Genomic DNA, 18,519 nt, shown 5'->3' with positions numbered 1-18,519 from the left:
ACAATATTTGACTTTCGAGTGCTGCTGGTGGTTGAAAACATTTGACCTTCAGGAAATGAAGAGAGGACGTCCAAAACCTATCCAAACATTCCTGCTAAAACCATCAGTCGTCTCTACAGAATAGTATACGATGATACAACTACTGTTAATAGACAATGTAAGGAACCATCTCTATAAAGTCTTCACTGTTTTTAGATATTATCATCACCTTGGTGATAAAGTATTTAGCAGCTTTGAAAGTATAGAATAGTTGTAGGTCTATGAGTTCTGAAGTCTCTGCTCTTTCATATATAAGACTGTGTTTTAGCTCAACTTTTCAATCAAATAAGCTTCATGTTAGGAACGGATGTTATTTCTGTGACCAAAGGGCCAAATTAAAATATTCAAAAACCAGCTCAATTTACTTTGAATAAATTCAAAACATCTGCATTAGCGATTATACTCAGTGGTTCTGAACCTTTTTACTTGTGATCCATACAAATTGAAGCAGTTCCTATTTCCAACCGTTCATCTCAGGAAGTATTTAGCCAAGTGAGTTAAGAGCTATGCCGAAGCCTTTAAGCATTTTGGATTATTTTATTCATGCAGACCTCTAATGTTGGTGCCCCAACAATCTAACGTTACATCCGAAAAAGACTGTGTCAAAATCTATGGCTGGACGTTATGATCAAGGTGCAATATGGAGGATAGTTGAAAACTATAAAAACTTTATGGAACGATAAGATGCACAACAAGACGGCTCCCCAAAAGTGAAGCCAAAGGGTCTCTATCACCCCACTCGTCTGAACCTCCGTTGCTTTGAGGTGGAAGGACACATTTGTCGGAGCCTTTGAATTGGGACAGTCTAGTCGCTCCGCTGTGACGCAATCAGTCTTCAAATGCATCCTCCAAAGGATGCGACCCACGAATTGAGACACAGCTTATGGCAACAACAATAGACTAATAAGCATATGCATGACAGCATCACAACAACAGAATAATTATGGAAAAATGTAAACATTATTACACTGTAAAGCACACTTACTATAGTCTTCTTTCTTTCTTTCTTTCTTTCTTTCCTTCTGTCATAGGAGGTTAAAGGTTTTTGTCATCAGACTTTTAGTCCCTCTCTTTCTTTAATTCGCTCTTCCTCTGTCTGGTCACATCCACTTCTCTCTTCACCTCTGTATTACCATGGTGCAGGCAGGTAAAGGGCATCTGCAGCATCTCCATTGTGCCGTGCTCTGTACAGTGGAGGTCAGAGAAATGTCACGTATCAGCGATGGCTGAACTCTAATATGCTTGATTAGCGGTGAAAGGTCTGTTCTGGTTGATGAATGTGGATACCACAGGGTTCACTGAAGTTCATATTTACATCCCTATATGTGCTGGTTCAATCACATGTGACTTTACAAAAGTTCTGGTTCTTTCATCGTGGGTTTAATGAAAACTGTACTTACAACTTTGGTTGCTCAACAGTGTCCAATTAAGGCAATTAAGTTTAATTTCAAGCTTGTAAATAGTACAACTTGGTCTACTGCTCTTCTGTTGTTGGGCCACTAATCACACTGGAGCCTTGAATAATTGTTGTTTACTAAGTCCACCAACAGTATGTTAATCTGTGCAGACACATAATTATCTCTAAAGACTTTTCACTGTGTCTTGGCTCTTCTGTTCTCTGGATTTCATTGGATTCACAACTTTTTTGGTCAGCCTAAATATTCTAGTCATTTGGACTAATTTAATTAAAATGAGGTTTTGCTGATGGACCGGGTCATGCATCGGTTCAACCATTCATCGCATACTTTTATTCTATTACAATGATTAAAAAAATCCCTTTCATAACAGACAAATTATTCAACCATGTTGTTTATGCAATGCTATTAGATTGGGTCAGTCTGTCTGGTTCTCTCCTCATAGAAAGACAGGAGGGAGAGGAGCATAGAACATTTGGTACAGATGGGCTTTGTAAAGGTAACCAGAAACACACACACACACACACACACACACACACACACACACACACACACACACACACACACACACACACACACACACACACACACACGCACATTCATAAATCCCTAGCACTGAGGCTGCAGGCAGTCTCGCTCCATACGGGGTAAAAACACAGAAATTAAAACAGTGTGTGCTTGTGGTTTTTAATTTAGTTTGCTGACAGCCATCCAATAGTCCTGCGGTGACATTGGATAACTTTACGACCCTGGTGAGCCCAGCCTGGGACAGGGACCAGGAGAGACACCCACTTATACACCAACCCCCCACACACACACACACACACACACACACACACACACACACACACTTCACAAATGGAAGTGAATTTCTACTGCAGATGTTCACAACTTGATCAATCATTTCATTTGAGGACACAATCCAGCCATTGACCATGTAATGAAAACATTTCTGTAGTAAATGATAATATTGTCAAGAATGAAAAAATATTAACAGTTACACACACACACACACAATGTACCTCGTTGGGATGGATGCTGTGTTTGTGTAATTGCCTGCTTTAGAACCACCAACTCTCCTGTACAGTCTAATACCAGCCACACACATACTGAGTGGTTGTATGTACAGTGTTTGTTGGCACTCAGCCATTGTAATGATTGCCAGTCATAGTGCTGACTGCAGTATTTGACTTGGGTACTTTGCATTAATTCAATTGTTGGCTCGTTGTGAACCATTTTTCAAACCTGATGAAGGGAAGACATGTATGTGAAGAATTTCTGGTTAAGGAAGCGTCTGACGGATCAGATTACCACAGTTCCATTACTAGTTGCTGAGTGATGGAAACAGATCTGACTCTGTCTCTGCTCAGTGGAAGCTTGTGGCTTAGTGTCTTTACTAATGATTGGATAAAGCCTGTCCTGAGTTTGACAATATTGACATGCTGTCAAGCGTCCGCCTCCCATTTGGCCGTACTCAGTGTGACCTTGGGACTGTGAGCTTAAAGGGATAGTTTGCAGAAAAATGAAAATGCACTCATCATCTACTTACCGCTATACCGATGGAGGGGCGGGTGAAGTGTTTGAGTCCACAAAACACTTCTGGATGCTTTGTAATAAAACAACAGAAAAAACACAACATGCCTCCATACTCACCCAAGCCCCGACACGAAACAAGGTCATTTACACCATGTTTTAAGCCTAAATGTCCACTGGCTAAACTAGTGGACGTAATGTGTCTGAGGATCCATGAATGCACCTCATAGGAAGATAGCCGTGGACATTTAGGCTAAAAACATGGTGTAAATGACCTTGTTTCGAGTTGAATATGAATGTCTGGGCTTGCAGGCACTTGGGTGACACACACAAAAACCATACATTTGTATATGAACAGATATTCCTGATTCACAGGGCGTGGTCCCCGCACTTTGCTTAATGATTCTTAATGTGACAATAAATAAATGATGGGGGTAAATAGGGCCTCGGGGAGACCTTGTCGGGATGTGTGTATAGTTTTGACAGTAATTACTCAGTAGGTGCTGGATATGTGGCTGTTCCATTGCCGCACGGCGATGACAGTGTGTGTTGATGAAAACCACATCCAATACCACGACTGTATGTGGTTCTCTGTCTCCGTGTGCCTGTGTGTGTGTGTGTGTGGTTTTATCGCAGCTAAGTGGATTGTGGTCATATCTCAGTGGACGTCCCATTAATACGCTCTGGCTATAAACTGCATTCATTTGACGTGATGACCCGTGTCTCCAATTTGATAATCACTGTTATTCCATGTGTGTGTGTGTGTGTGTGTGTTTGTGTGTGTTTTCTCATTGAGGAATACAGAAAATGGATCATATGAATCATGTGTTGGACTCTTGTAAAGGAAAGATTTGCTTCTGTGCTGGAATATTCTGGCTGTTTCTACTGCATACAGCACTTTGGAGAGTTGTAAACCACAGGCTGTATAGAGTGTAGCTTTTTCTATTTGTGTGTGGCATCTGGAACACACAGTCGATCAGAAACTCTCCATGAATGGGTCATGGATGAGACTTTCTTCATTAGCTGGATGTCCTTGGCGTGTTATTTGTACCCCGGCTTTGCTTTCTACACACAGTTTTCCAATTACATCTGCACCCTCCCAGGTGCCCCACAGAGGCAGGCATCGGGCGGGCATGCCCACTGCCAGCCTCGCTCCTCGGAGAGCAGCTGACGTCACCAGCTCGGCTCCCAGGTGACTCTGGGAGAGGCATCAACACTTTTATACACCAGTGTTGTTGAGCTGTGTGTGTGTGTGTGTGTGTGTGTGTGTATGGACACAAAAACACAACTGTGTTTACGTTTAGAAGACAGACGGAGAGAGAAGCAGGGATAAGGATGGAGAGATGCTGATAATCAGACCCTGGCAGATGGTAGTGATGGAGCGAGGACTGATATCACTGCCCACTTCAACTCATCCGTTGCTACTCCAACCCCTAACACTACTCACAGGCTGGACTCAATACACCAACCACATGCTCTGATGCACACAGAGGCGCTCGCTCTCACACACAATGTCAGACACACAGGACTCTGCAAACATCAATCTGGATGAATAATTGTAAGTCTACACCTTTTTGTTTGTTTCAGCTGCATTCTTCCGGGATTATTTCAGGAAATGTAATATGTCTGTGTTGGGTAAGAAAGGGGAGAGGTGTTACGTCCATAGAGAGGTGTATTGTCATTTCCTTGCTGATAGAATGCTGTACCTCCTCTACCTGTTTTATTTTTGTCATAGCAATACAATTGTACTCATTTACAGCTGATTGGCTCGGGCCGGGCTGAATAACAGATATGGAGAGTGAGCCTGCAAATTCCCCCCCGGGGGGAAGCAAACGTGTCACGTGATCTCATAACACAACCTGATGTTCTTGCATGCGTGTATACATCACATCAGTATTGTTACCAGGAGAGCGACTCGGTGCATGTGCTTGTGTGTAATTTATGGCGGCCGGCCGGGTTTATGGAATCGTGAAGTGTTCAGTCTTCAATAATAAACTCAAGGCTTTTTATGATGTCTGCAGAGTCTCATAAATGGCATATTGGTCTGAGAGAGATTTTCAGCAGAAGAAAAACTGCTCGCAGCTTTTGTATTTCATCTCCGCAGCCTGAAACTTTTGTGTTTCACGTGCCATTTGCTTCTTTGCTAGTTTCTGTTGAGCTATGTTTTAAATTTGCGTTCTAAAGTTTTCGCAAAGGCTACATCCATGCTACTACGTTTTTGTTTGAAATTGCCTCAACTCTGCAACAGATACGCCTGCCGCCCCCACTACTCTGGAGTTTTAGAAGCAGCTAAAACAGAGAATGGAAGTTTAGAAACGCTGCTGACACCGTTTCAGTTTGAAAACTCTAGGGCTGCTTTTTTGTCTGGACGGGCAGAAACGGAGATGTTCGGAAAAGATGACGTAGACACTCACAACTGCTTTCTGATTGGCTCTGTTCGGTCATGACGTAGCCTCTGCTGATTGGTGAGGCTCCTATCACATTGCCCCTTTTTGTAAGAAGACCTAAACAACCTGCATTAGCCTCGGCTACCAGTGTAGAACGCAACATGGATAATCAATTACAAGCGTTGCTGACCCTGTTGTCTTTGCTAACAGCTGTTTTGCAGTTAAATTCTGAAAACTGAGATGAACAATTATTCAAGCAATCTGCAACAATTCCTGTGTACACCGGCACACGCGTGTCTAATGTACTTGAATGATCATGTGACATCATGTGAGTGTTAGTATGGACAGAGATTAAAACTGATTCGGATTAAAAATGCATGTGTGGACAGAGATCGAACAAAACGTAGTCGAGTGGATCTGGCCTTAGTTAGTTAATGTGTACACCCCACCCAACCACACACACACACACACATCTGCGACTCCCCAACATACTGTTTCTCTTTAGCGACTGCATGATGGAATAGGTTACACAGGCTCCTAAATATTTGCCTCTCTGAGACACAGACTTCATGATATGTGATTGCAAAACTAATTAAAATCAGCTCTCGTGGAGCAACGTGAGCCGTCAAATGTTAGTCAGGGGAATACAATTTCTCCACAGGATGGTACGAATAATTTGTGTGAAAAGTGTTGTAATTCCTTGTGTCTGCATGTGTTTGCACTGATCTTTTAAGTCTCTAATTAAAAGCTATGTACAGGGATGTGTTCTCCTAAGTGAGCGGCTGAAAGGCGTGAAGGCTTATTTACTGCCACGCTGCTGCACTGAGCATGGGGACTAGTTAAAGGTGCTGACAGAGGCTCATGCTGGTCCAAATACTGTCACACACACACACACACACACACAAACACACAGCATTAAGCATTAGGACGAGATAGATAGCGCACAGCTGCCCTGTCTCAGGAGAGAGAGGCAGAAGAGACTCTACACTATACAAGACCCCTCCCTCACCTTAGGCACAGACTAACAACAAGAGTAAAAGAAAGAAAGAAAAGAGAGAATGGCAGATTTTATATGTGCATTACTTTATTTAACAAACAGAGCAAATGCCAATTGTCAGTGTCCCACCTCGTGCAAAGTTGCAGCCTGCTTTCCTGAATCTCTCTCTTAAATTTGGACCAGCTTGAACTGAAAATGCATTGTCTCCTGGCATTTAGTCTAAATTCCCTCCCTCACACTTGGGTCAGCTGTTGTAAAACCCAGGACCATGCACATGGTTTTTGTTTCTCTGGGCACAATGCAACAGAATTCCTCGCATTAAGTGGAGCTGACCATTAACACATGGAAGTGAGGTCAAGAGGGGTTAGCATAACTCTTTCTGCTACTGCTGCGGCCAGATCCTGCGAAATCCCACTGGTTTCCAGGAGCTGAATGTTTGAATATGAAATTTGTGAAAACACAACTGCAGCGAGAAAAAAAAAACAGCTTTGGATTAAGTCAGGGCAGTGAAATGTATTAGAGCCCAGTGCAAATACAAAAGTCCGATGGCTAATAACACCTCCATTGGAAACGTGGGTAGGGTATATGTGCTCCCCCCAGTGTCATCACATAGTGTCAGAAAGCATGGAGTCACTTATACCATTTCCTCTCATTACAACCTCTTCACACAGGGTCAGCGAGCAGAGGGCTAATTGAGCCTTAAGATAGCTCACACCAAATGTGCAAGTACTTTACTCACACCACAGACTGTCACTGGCACCAACTGCAAATCCTAAGTAGCTGTTATGGTTTCGTTATGAAACAGACATTCCTGTTGAGTGTTTGCTGGCAGCTAAAAACTTCTCTCACCAGAGACTCTTTGTTAAGGATCAAGACAGAATCACTCCTCTGTCAATAGTCATTATAGATGAAATAAACAGAGAAATTCCCAATGAATGCTTTTGGGGGTTTTACCACACTTTACATACAATGTAAGTAAAAATCCTTAATAATTCCCAGAGATTGAAAACAGATAGTTCAATAACACCAGGGCGATTACATGCCCTCTGCATTTTATTGTTACATATTTCAGTATGTGGTTATAGCCTATAAAGTATGAAGAAACGTCCCCAGAATAACATTTCATTCCATTCATTTCCTGACGGTCAGCTGTAAGTGGTTGAACATTTTCTTCTACATTTGGTTGGACAAACATTACGACTCATTGGTGGAACTGTGGGAATTTGATGTTTTGGATCCCATACAGAGAAGTGTAAGCTGTTGCAGAAACAACAGATTTAACATTGTTGTGTAAGCAGGCAAAGTTTTTCACATGATAGAATACTGTCGTCATGAAGGCTGACATTAGAGGCTTTGGTGGGATGAAGACTTTCTAGGAAATATCACAGCTGGCAATATTTCCAAGGACACAAAAATACAATTGTCCTGATACATATTGGGGACCAATTACAGGCTGGCAATGCAACGAGGGGATTTACTGAGTGGAAGGAAATTGGTCAAATGGGACCTATTACACTTGTTTGACAGTGTCCATGGAGAAAATAGTGTTGTAGGGTAATAATTATCTGTCTTAACACAGGGAGTCAGCACTCTTCATATTGAAAAAGCCATAAGGGTCATAAAGCAGCATGAGTGGAGCTAGAAGTTTTAATTCTACTATTTTCTTTATTCAAATACATCCCATGTGTTTCCTTGACACTGATTGATGGATCTCTCAGTTACTGTTGAAACCTGATGCGCCTTTCGCTCACATCAAAGTGCTAATGTATCTTAACTGTGTCTAAATCTCTGACCCAATGTCACCTGCTATCTCCAAGGTTATCTTAGAAAAACTAACCCCCGTTCACAGGAGCTCAGATTTCCTTTAAGTCCCTCCACAACTCAGGGATCTGCTTCAAATTGTCGTTTCTTTTACAACAGCCTTTCATGTTGAAAATCACGGCAGAAGGTTTTTGTGTCAACAAGTTCTTGTGCAATTCCTCACGAAACTGGAAAATTGCTTAGAACCCCAATTACGTGTTTTCGTTCTCTTCATTTCCTCCATCCATCCACGCCATCTCCACCTTTCTACAATTATTTGCTCCCTTCTTCAATCCAGACACTCATTATTAGATTCCCTCATCATCATCTCGTTCCAGCTCTCACTCTCCCTCATCTCATCTCTGCCATCAGCCCCACCCGAAGCCCCCCCCCCGCTGCTGACACAGCTGGGTGCTCTGCTCGTTCATGCTAGCTGACCCGTTAGGTGAACCCCTCGGCTCCACCGGACGCTTCTGTTTGCAAACTGTGACAAAGTATCAGATTCACCCCTTTCTGTAGGTGCAGGCAGCGTGGAGGAACAGGGCATCTGGGCATGTTCCTCCATATTATCCCTCACACCCCCACCCCACCCTCCAGCGCACACATTCACTGACACATGCGGACACGCCTGCGCCGTGCTCCCTCACATGCAGACGCACACACACATTCCGGGAGAACCTGGGGAGTGAAACCCTTTGCGGTTTGATTGCGGCTCTGCTCTGAATAAAAGTCAGCTTATGTCATTGAAGGACAAAAACCTTATTAAATTAACTTAAATGATTATTTGGCATTAGCTAAAGCTGCTCTGAGGCACAGGATTGTAAAGCGTGGCCTGTTGTAGACACACAGACATCTTAATTAGCTAAACGAGTCATTAAGTTTTCGCAGAGCGTTATTAAGATAAAGTTAATGAAGGTAAGACTAATTAAGACGTGATGAATCGACTTGTCTGTAACACCCATTAACACATTATCTACTGCGTCTCTCTTATCACACTTATCAGCCTTTACTGCAGAACGCCGCCTGGAAATTAGACATTAAAGTGTCACCCAACTGGTTTATCTTTGAGAGTGACATTAGCAGGAAGTTAGTTTTCTTTTGCATACGTCAGTACTTTTTACAGATCAACATCATTATTCTCATACAATGTCTTACAGGCCTGTAGAAATATTAGTGTGCAGTTTCTTTTAGCCACATTATGCAGCTAAAATAGGCTGCGGTGGAACAGTCAAAAATATCTGCCTTTCTGATTACTTTTCCTTGACTTTGATGGAAAACTCCATGAGGCGAGGAAAAGATGTGAAGGAGGATTCATGGGAGAAAAGACTCATTTAAACCAGCTTTCACAACAAATGGAAAATAAGTACGGTGACAAACTCATTAGGGTCTTGACCTTACATGTACAGTAAAGTGCTGTGAGACAATGTATGCTTTCATTTGGCCATATACAAATAAAATTGAATTGAATATTGATGAAAATACATAGAAAAAATGCTAGGGGTTATGTAGGAATTGTTACGAGGATGATATTATGAACGAGAACTTCAAAATGCTTCTTGTTTAAGATTACTAACTGAATAGATATGTAGAGATAATGTCTATATTCATGGATTCTGAGCTCAGTCAATCATTTCCATGTTCCAGATTGTGCCACACACAAAAAGAAACTGGTTATGTTGTTTCTATATTTACATGAGTCTGCCCTGATGAAACTACACTGGTGCGTTGCTCTTAATGTAGCTGCTGCAAGTTATTGTGTGACAGCCTTACCTCCTTAGCTTTTGTAAAGGATAGCTCAGTAAGAGAGGCAGCCTGTCTTAGCATTTAGAGGATTAGCTCTTATAAACACTGCCAATGAGATACTTCCAGGCCATTTCACTCAGTTACAGACTGACCGCAGCCTCTATTCTGCAGAAACTGCTGATGTCAGAACAAATGCGCGGATCCCTGTTGTCTCAGTCGCACTTTTACAACTTTCCCTTACCGAGCAGAGTCTGTAGCTACAGTTATAAAAGGCCAAATTCAGACCAAACAGCACTTAAAACTACAGCCTTCTTATTAAGTTGATTATTTTGGTTTTGGTTCTCCAAAATAAAAGATAATTGGTTTTTCCAACACAATGCACAATGTCATTGGCAATAAGTCCACGAATGGAATATGTGAAATGTGCAAGTTTACTTTCTATTTATTGCCCAGAACAACTGCAGTCAGCCCAAATCGTGGCAATTACCTTGCAATATAACATGATCAAATGATCACATTCATCGGCCTGTGAGAGATTGTAAATATGCCTTAAATAAACGCTGTGGAAACCAGAGCCTGAGGGATGATTCTTCTCCCCCTGTCTTGTTTGGGAAGTGGGCGTGGCAGACTTTGTGGAGCAGAGTGTTATAATGACCCTGCTATCCTGAGGTGAGTTTCACTTTGTTTTGAGAAAACTCTTTAAGCGTGCCATTAACTCTCGCTTCCCCCAGTTGTGGTGCCGAAGTTCCTTCCCTCGGAGTTGCAGGGTGCAGGGGTGGGGCGGGGCTGTGATCATGTCAGTGCAAGTGTTAGGAGACGACAGGTAGGGAACAGTCGTCACGAGGGAAATATAAAATGAGTATAATAATAGAAACGTCATGGGAAGGCGGTGGCAAAAATATTGCAAATCATAAATCCAGATCTTAAACAAGCTTCTATCCGAGTTTGATCGTAACATTATTATTGTGCTGATATAGGCCTGTCCCGTGAGCTTTGATATAATATAGAGTCGGAGTCGAGACACTTCTTTTCATTTACTGCTCGCTCAAACACAACAGTATATTCTGCAGCAGCACCCAGAGCACATACCAAAGAGAGACGGAGCCAAGTATAATAATATACTGCTGCTGGTTTAGTTAATTACCCATTTTACTGTGTAGCTAACATTGTGTTCTCAATTATGATTTGCTGCATAATTAGAAGGGGCGGAGGTTCAGCGTGTCCTTTTCCTTGAATTCAATTATTCTCAACGCACAAGGCAAAATAATAACTTCGTGGTAGGAGGTTTGACCCCGGGCTATTTTATAATGCATCTCCAAAGTCACGTGTATTATTAACACTAGATTGACTCCTATTTAATACACAATTGGCTTAAAATTTAAAATAAACCGTTTTCAGACATGACCTCCTAGGAAAATAAGAAGAATTGGCGACAGAGTTTACCCAGAATTTGCCTTTCACACGTGCACAACACAGCGGGAGGTTCTCTGCTCAGATGCGTTCACAACAGCAACAAATCCTCTGCATTATCCAGACGAGAGGCGGAGCAGCCGGGTGCAGCAGACAGAGACAGGAAGTGACGTATTAACACGTGATTTTGTTTACAGCACACAGGCACCGTTGTCGGCTTTATCACCACAAAGTAAGGACTCGGTGTCTTCTACCTGTGTGCCACCGCTTTTTGAACCGGGAGATGTTTGATTTGTTTTCATTATTTGTCATTTTTGCCTCTTTCGCGCGTTAGAAGCGTCATCAACCCACAACTCGCTCGCAGTGAATCCAGCAGGTCGACTTCTCCTGGATTTCTACAGACTTTATACTGAGAGGTCATTGCAGAGACCAGCGCATGTCTGAAAGCAGCTATAGTGAACTGTACAGGACCAGATTAGAAAACTAAGCCCTCATTAAACTCATGTTTACTACACTATGCCCAATGGCCATAATGATGAAAACACAATTATGCATTTTCCCATTTGGACAGACACATGAATGATGCGGAGCGCGGCGGTGTGATTGGAGATGACAGGTTGGACACTCTAGCGCGCTGTGATCACAGGCGGCCGGCCAGAGCCATTATTGAACATAGAGGCTAAAGGGGCACAGGCAGGAATAGAATGACTGTGCACGTCTGGGTGGTTTGCTGGGTTCCTTTGTTTGTCGTTGTATGCAACGAGCAGCATTAACCAGAATGTGTTCGCTCACGGTAACAGTGGTTGCCTTCATTCTCGTTCACCCACGGGTCACTTAAGTGTATACAGCCATGGGCACCATAATGAGAGGACCAAGCAGAAGAACATAAGGTTGGAAGAGGATGAGATAAAGGAATTACAGGGAGAGGAGGGGTGGATTATTGACAAAGCTCTGTAAGCTTCTCTTCTCTTCTCTTCTCTTCTCTTCTCTTCTCTTCTCTTCTCTTCTCTTCTCTTCTCTTCTCTTCTCTTCCCTTCTCTCCTCTCCTCTCTTTGGCAGTGAGAGTACTTCCTATCGGAGCCGCGATCGCAGATTGAGAGATAGTTATGTGTTGTCTCACTCTTTCCTCCAGGTCTTTCTTTACTCAACCATGACAAACCCAGTAGTTATTGATACTTGAGCTGAGGGGGGTCATACAATAATACCCCCTTCTCTCTCTGTGAGTTGTAGGGGTTCTCTCTCCACCTAATTTAGAGCAGAAACTCTCGGTCGTCGGTGAGCGCCCTGTATTAACTTACAGGAATGCAGGCTTTCTGCTTAGAAGTGAAACGAAACACACTGTCCTTTCATGATGACTTGTTTTTGTCTGCCGGGCCACTCATTCTGATGAATGCTTTTTTATGTGACATGAAATTTGATCGGTTGAAAACATGTTTGTAGTGTTTACATGAATGAAAGACGAGGGTCAAAGCAAGGCTGTGATTGTAGTGAGCCACTATACGAATGGCACATGAATCCAAAATGCTTCTCTCCCCATCATAAAGATAGTTTATGAGCCGGGATGTTAAAACTCTTGTTAAAATTATATGGCTGCACCTGGTAGACGGCCGCAGAAATTCAAGTACGTGCACATTAAAACACCTGTGGATGGGGGTAAATATGGGATGTCGGCAAAGGGAATGACAGTTGGAGCAGTTCATGCAAAAAAAGGAAACATATAAATTCTAATCGTACATATTTGTTTATTCTTAAACAACAAAAAATGTATAGGGGAACATGCCACGGTAGACTTGGAGTGAACACCTTGGCTGAGTGCGCAGGATGAAAGACAAGTTGGGTCACATTTCTGCTGTGTGTCCAGCAATGAGCTAAAATGAGGTGCAATTTCCTCTTGACTAATTAGCGTGGAATTGCTGCTGTTTTATCAACCTCCCCGGGGCCTCGGCGAAGTGGGCTCCTACAGCCGGAGCTACTGAGCACTGGAGGTTGTCAGGATGAGTGGAGGCAGACATAGACAAGACAGGGGAAGAGAAGTGTGAACAAGAAAGGGAGGGATGACAGAAGACACCGGCCAGAGGTGGAATCTGGTGGGTTTTGTGTCGGGTGATGTGGGGCAGAAACACAAACCCCTTCTGTTCCATACAGCAGACCCATGGTGACCCCTCTCTGATACCTCTTCTACACTCAAATTAGCTGTTATGCACGAGTTGTTTTAAAGGTTGACTCCTTTCCCATTGCCAGTAGAGGAGTTTGCTTTCCTTTTTTGGGTTTTGATTCTTCTGTGAGTCAACTTCAATGTCACAAACGCACCGCACTGTGTTGCCAGTGGTGCATCTTCCGCGACACGAGGAATAAAATCACTGCTGCACGTTATTCCCAAGTTATTCCCAAGATGTAAAAAACAATTAGAACAAAATAAATCATGGCTCTTTATGTGCAAATGCCCCGAAGTTCAATGCTTGTCATATTGTCTAGACGGCCAAAATAAGGAGGAAGATATTAGCACGTTCACCTGGGTATTGTGTTTCTATCACTGCCGATCGGAGCCAGAACCGATAAAAACTTGTGTTTATAGCAGAGTCATTTGACCTGGGACTAAATGCTGATTGTCTCCATTTCCTTTGCAGACAAAAGACAGATGTTAGAGGTTTTTAGAGAGTTTTTTGACCAGCCGTTCACCTGTGGACACTGATTGTCCTCTCGCTTCAAATATATCCAGTATGAATGTGTTTTCTTGTCTTTTCAACTAGTTGGTACAACCATCAACTAAATGGTTGTACCAACTAGTTCTCACTTTTTGCCCCTTTTTTTCCCTTCTTACTCTCGCTTCACGCTTCCCCCGGCCTCTCTCTTCATCTCAGTGATTTACAGTGGATAGGTTGTATTCACCAAGGACAGAACAGTACAAGGCTGAATAAGGATTATTGGGCTTGTGTCAGAGTCAAGGTTCAACTCGATGGTATAAATCTGGGTTGAAGGTGGAGGCTCACGGATCCCTCTCTGTTTGACCTCAGCTTAACACCAGAGGCCCCATTAAAAGAGACGCTCCGGTTCGATCGATCAAGACCCCCCCCGCCACCCCCCGCCGCGCTCACCCCTGCTATTGACAAGGTCAGTTAATCCAATAGTAAATGTCAGAACACACAATGTTTATAGGCTCACCTGACACTGCTGATGTGCCCATTCAGGGGTCAGATGTGGCAAGAGATTTGATGAAAAAGCAGAAATGAACATCACAAGGACGTTGGAAATGTGTAGTCATATGCATAAAATGCTTGCTCCCATGATTATTAAGTTTGTGTAATGATATAACTACAGACACAAGGATATCTGATTTGGACCCGAAAGCTGCTTTCAGACATGACATTATCTAAAGGGGCTGTATTTGAGAACACAAATGTCCAGGTCAGTTGCTGTGGACGTTCTCCAGACAGTCCCCTATAAACTCTGAGTAATGTCCCAGTGAACCCACGTGAGCAGACGACAGACGCAAAACAGAAAAAGACTGATGATGATGAAAAAGAGGTGCCATGCACATGTTAGACCCTGACAAAGTTGTCAACTTGGAAAGACTACATGACTCGAGAGCTTTCAGCAACAGGGGCTGGTGCCGGTGTCGATGTACTGTAAATGAAAAAACGTGATCTCCGTGATCTACGTCCTGCATCCTGCGCCCCCCCTCGCCTGAATGCTCCACAGATTTTTATGTTGTTGTGAACATGACTGACCTGTGAAAGGCAAACTCCGCAGAAAGTCCCGGACCCAATTGTGCAGACATTTTCTATTTTTTAGTTTATTTCTGAAAAAGTGCTTAACAATCAAAGTTGATTTTGTGTTGATATAAATAGAACATTTTATGGTTGCCTACATTTGAACACATTTTAGAAATCAGAAACAAACCTGAATCAGATTGAAATGGGGATTATCAGGGAACAAACACATAAATGTCTGTTGTACTAGTCTGATAGTTCAGGCATGATGACATAGAATCATTTCTGCGGTTTATTTTGACCACTTTGCTCCTTCTGTTCGGTTTTTGACTGTGCTCATGACAGAAGTCGTTTTTATACCCGAGCTATGTGCTAAGAGGTTGGGCTTAACCCACAGTGGCATAGGCTGTAAACTGACCCTCTTGTTTTCTGATCAAAGACTCAGCAGGGGTATAATCCTGAGACTTCTGCATTGATTTTTAATGAAGTCTAACCTGTGACCCCGCCCCCCAATAAGCCCTAGAATAACATGACCATAGTCACTTAGTAGCAGCTGAATTGGACCGTCCTGCTGGCTTTTGAGTGAAATTACAGAGTGAATGCAGCTCCCTCACGTTTTCTGTTCCTCATGGAGCAAAACCATTAGAAAATATTAAATGTTGATTATTATTGCAAGACTCTGTGTGAGTTGGCAGAGTCGAGCAAGCAGGGACTGATGCCTCTGATCTAAGAATAGTGTATCAGCAGGCTGGAACTTTTTGTAACTGTAGGAACAGTGGCCCCTGTGTGTCTTGCTAACCACTTTGCCATTGGCACTGCCCGCAACAAGAGGGAAAAAAGACGTCTGAGTCAGTCACATGTTTGCCCATAAGAAGTTATTGTTATGTCTACTTCCAAAAGGTATTCCATTACATGCTGGGCTGTGGTTTTGATGCCTTATGGTTCTTTCTCTGTTTGACTCTTTCCCAGTCTTTTCTTCCTCTCTTCACACCTTGAGCCGCTCAGGGCTCGCTGTGTTAACCACCTGGAGTGCGGCGGGAGGGAAAGAAAGTGAAGTGTGTATTTATGTCGATTCAGTTTGTTATAGTGTGAAGCAAGTGAGCTGTATGATGTCTAGACTGCTGTCACTCTGAGCCGAGTCAATAAACAGCATCAGTGATGAGTTTCAGCTTGTCTGTCTGTGCCGCGCGCGCACACACACACACACACACACACACACACACACACACACACACACACACACACACACACACACACACACACACACACACACACACTACCAGTGACCGAAGCACATTGTAACTCATTCTCCTGTTCCCTCTCTACCCTCTCATTATACCTGGCCTTCCTCATGCTGAAGGAAAGTGGAAAGCGAGACTCAGCTCTGACACATCAGCTTTGCAAACGGAGGTCTTTTATTCTCCAGTGATTTATTACGTTTGCACAGAAAATGTGCAAAACTGCAGCAGTTTTAAAAACCATGTGAAATATACAATTTATGTGGCAGATGATGGATTAAAACAACTTAAACACAATGAGTCACAGTAAGAAAGTTTACAGACAGTTCAGATTAAGTTGCGCAGGCAAGTGTTGTTGCTTTGTGGACATAAAGTATATTTGTTCTACAATTCTAACCAAACTATTAAACTACTGTTAAAATATAAGGCTTTTCCTTCTAAAGCCTTAACTAGAATGTACTTTAGTGCTGTGGGTAAAGCAAGAGCATTGGGAAATTCTGTAACTTCTTAAAAATAAAAATGAGAAAAATGGAATCCACAAACTAAATAATAACATTGAATTTCTGATTATTTTGATTCCAAAGTCACACATGTCTAAAATGTGTCTGCATGGGTTTTCAATGTATCAGAATGTGCTGTCAGTGCAGATAATTATCAGCAAGACATAAAAGAAGAGGAATAGTTTACAGTTCCCAAACTCAGTTTATGTATATTTTATTTATTCTGAGAAGTCGTCCAGGGTCGCAGAGCGTGTGATTGTTTCTTTCAGAGAAGGCAAACACAAAAATATTATTATTTTCAAGTTAATTCATTGATAGAAAGCTCAGACAGAAATGGTGCATGACTTTGACTTCACCGCACTGAATGTCTGGTTTGTATCTCCCCACAATAAAAGCTCAGTTGGTACAAACACAGTTTATAACAGAAGCTGATTCACCGTGATAGCAGATCTTTATCAAATGAACGCCTGTGGAAGCCCAATTATGGGAAAGACTGTCAAAGAGATTAAATGCGTCTCCTCACTGGTGCTGCACAACCTCACAGAGGAACTTGCTACCAAATGTGGAACAGTTTTGGTTTTGAGCACCTCTTCCTATCTCGAAATGTGATTAATATATCTGAGAAAGGCTGAAACTTTGGGCACCAATCCTGCCAGAGTATTAACCAAAACCATGAAACACCACCAGCTCCAGGGGCAGTGTACTGCAGCTGACCCCACACTCTCACCTCCAAGAGGGAGGGCAAAGACGACGTATCATATTAACACTGTTTGGCTCGGAGGGTTTTCATTAATCATCAAAAGTTCTGCCCGGAAATGTCACAAGGCTCTTCGTGTATCACATGGATGAACCAGTACGTCTTGGATGACTTGCAGAATTGTCCGTACTGTGAGACTGTATTTGTTCGGAGTATAAATGAGCCGTAAACCGGGACCAGTTTATGAGCACTGGTGCTGTCACAGCTACATGCGAGTCAGAGAGAGGCAGTGTGTTTTTGTTGTTCCCTGCGGAGGTGAGAAGCAGGTAGCCTGAAGGTTGAAATATTGATGGATGATGATAAATTCATGTAGGTGTTGTAAAAAGTGAAGCACATCCAAACAGACGCTGCAGCTTCGGATCCCGGAGTTAATGCCCATCTGTGGCCGACTGGTATTGTCCTCTAGAGAAACTCGTTAATACGTAATGACATTCGCGATTGTTGTATGGCTACGCTAGGCTATTCAGACTTTGGCGTATTTACAGCGTGTACATGTCTGAACTTGAACTTGTAAAACGCACACTTTTGATTTTTGCCAAGGCCACAATAAGGGTGTGGTTCCTTCAGTTTTATAAGGACGATACACTGTTCTCAGTAATTTATTCGTAGCTCTGAGGTTTTTGCTGTATTTTTCATCCATTTTTCATTTAGAAAGAGTAAATCACCAACAGCATGTGGTTTATTCAGTCATGAATACTGCATGGCATACTCTGTCTATTTATGCCACTCTCCCATGAGTCTGCTTACATAGAACAGTCAGAGTGGAACTGAGTTTTTTCTACACTCCTTTTGATGACAGCGATGACAGATATGCCAAATTATGATTTTACTCTCTCCCAGCTAGGGTGCTTAATAGCGCTGCTATCGTCTAGCATTGGTTGGATTAGATGTGTTTTTCCTTTACATTGTGTCCCAGAAGCCCCTGGGGTAAGTTGTCGAGGACTTCAGCTGATCTCTATAGCTCCTACGGTGAAGAATGGCCTTCCCTTT

The 18,519-nt window shown here is 42.7% G+C and overlaps 1 protein-coding gene across 1 annotated transcript in view; it reads left to right on the top strand.

The window, feature by feature from the left end:
• Window positions 1-18,519, top strand: part of sema3ab (sema domain, immunoglobulin domain (Ig), short basic domain, secreted, (semaphorin) 3Ab) — a 60,782-nt gene that overhangs the window by 14,633 nt on the left and 27,630 nt on the right. The gene's annotated exons all lie outside the window — the stretch shown is intronic.

This window comes from Hippoglossus stenolepis, chromosome 5 (assembly GCF_022539355.2).
Source record: "Hippoglossus stenolepis isolate QCI-W04-F060 chromosome 5, HSTE1.2, whole genome shotgun sequence".
NCBI lineage: Eukaryota > Metazoa > Chordata > Actinopteri > Pleuronectiformes > Pleuronectidae > Hippoglossus > Hippoglossus stenolepis.
Note: the sequence above shows the minus strand (reverse complement) of the source record. Positions and strands in the feature narration are given on the sequence as shown.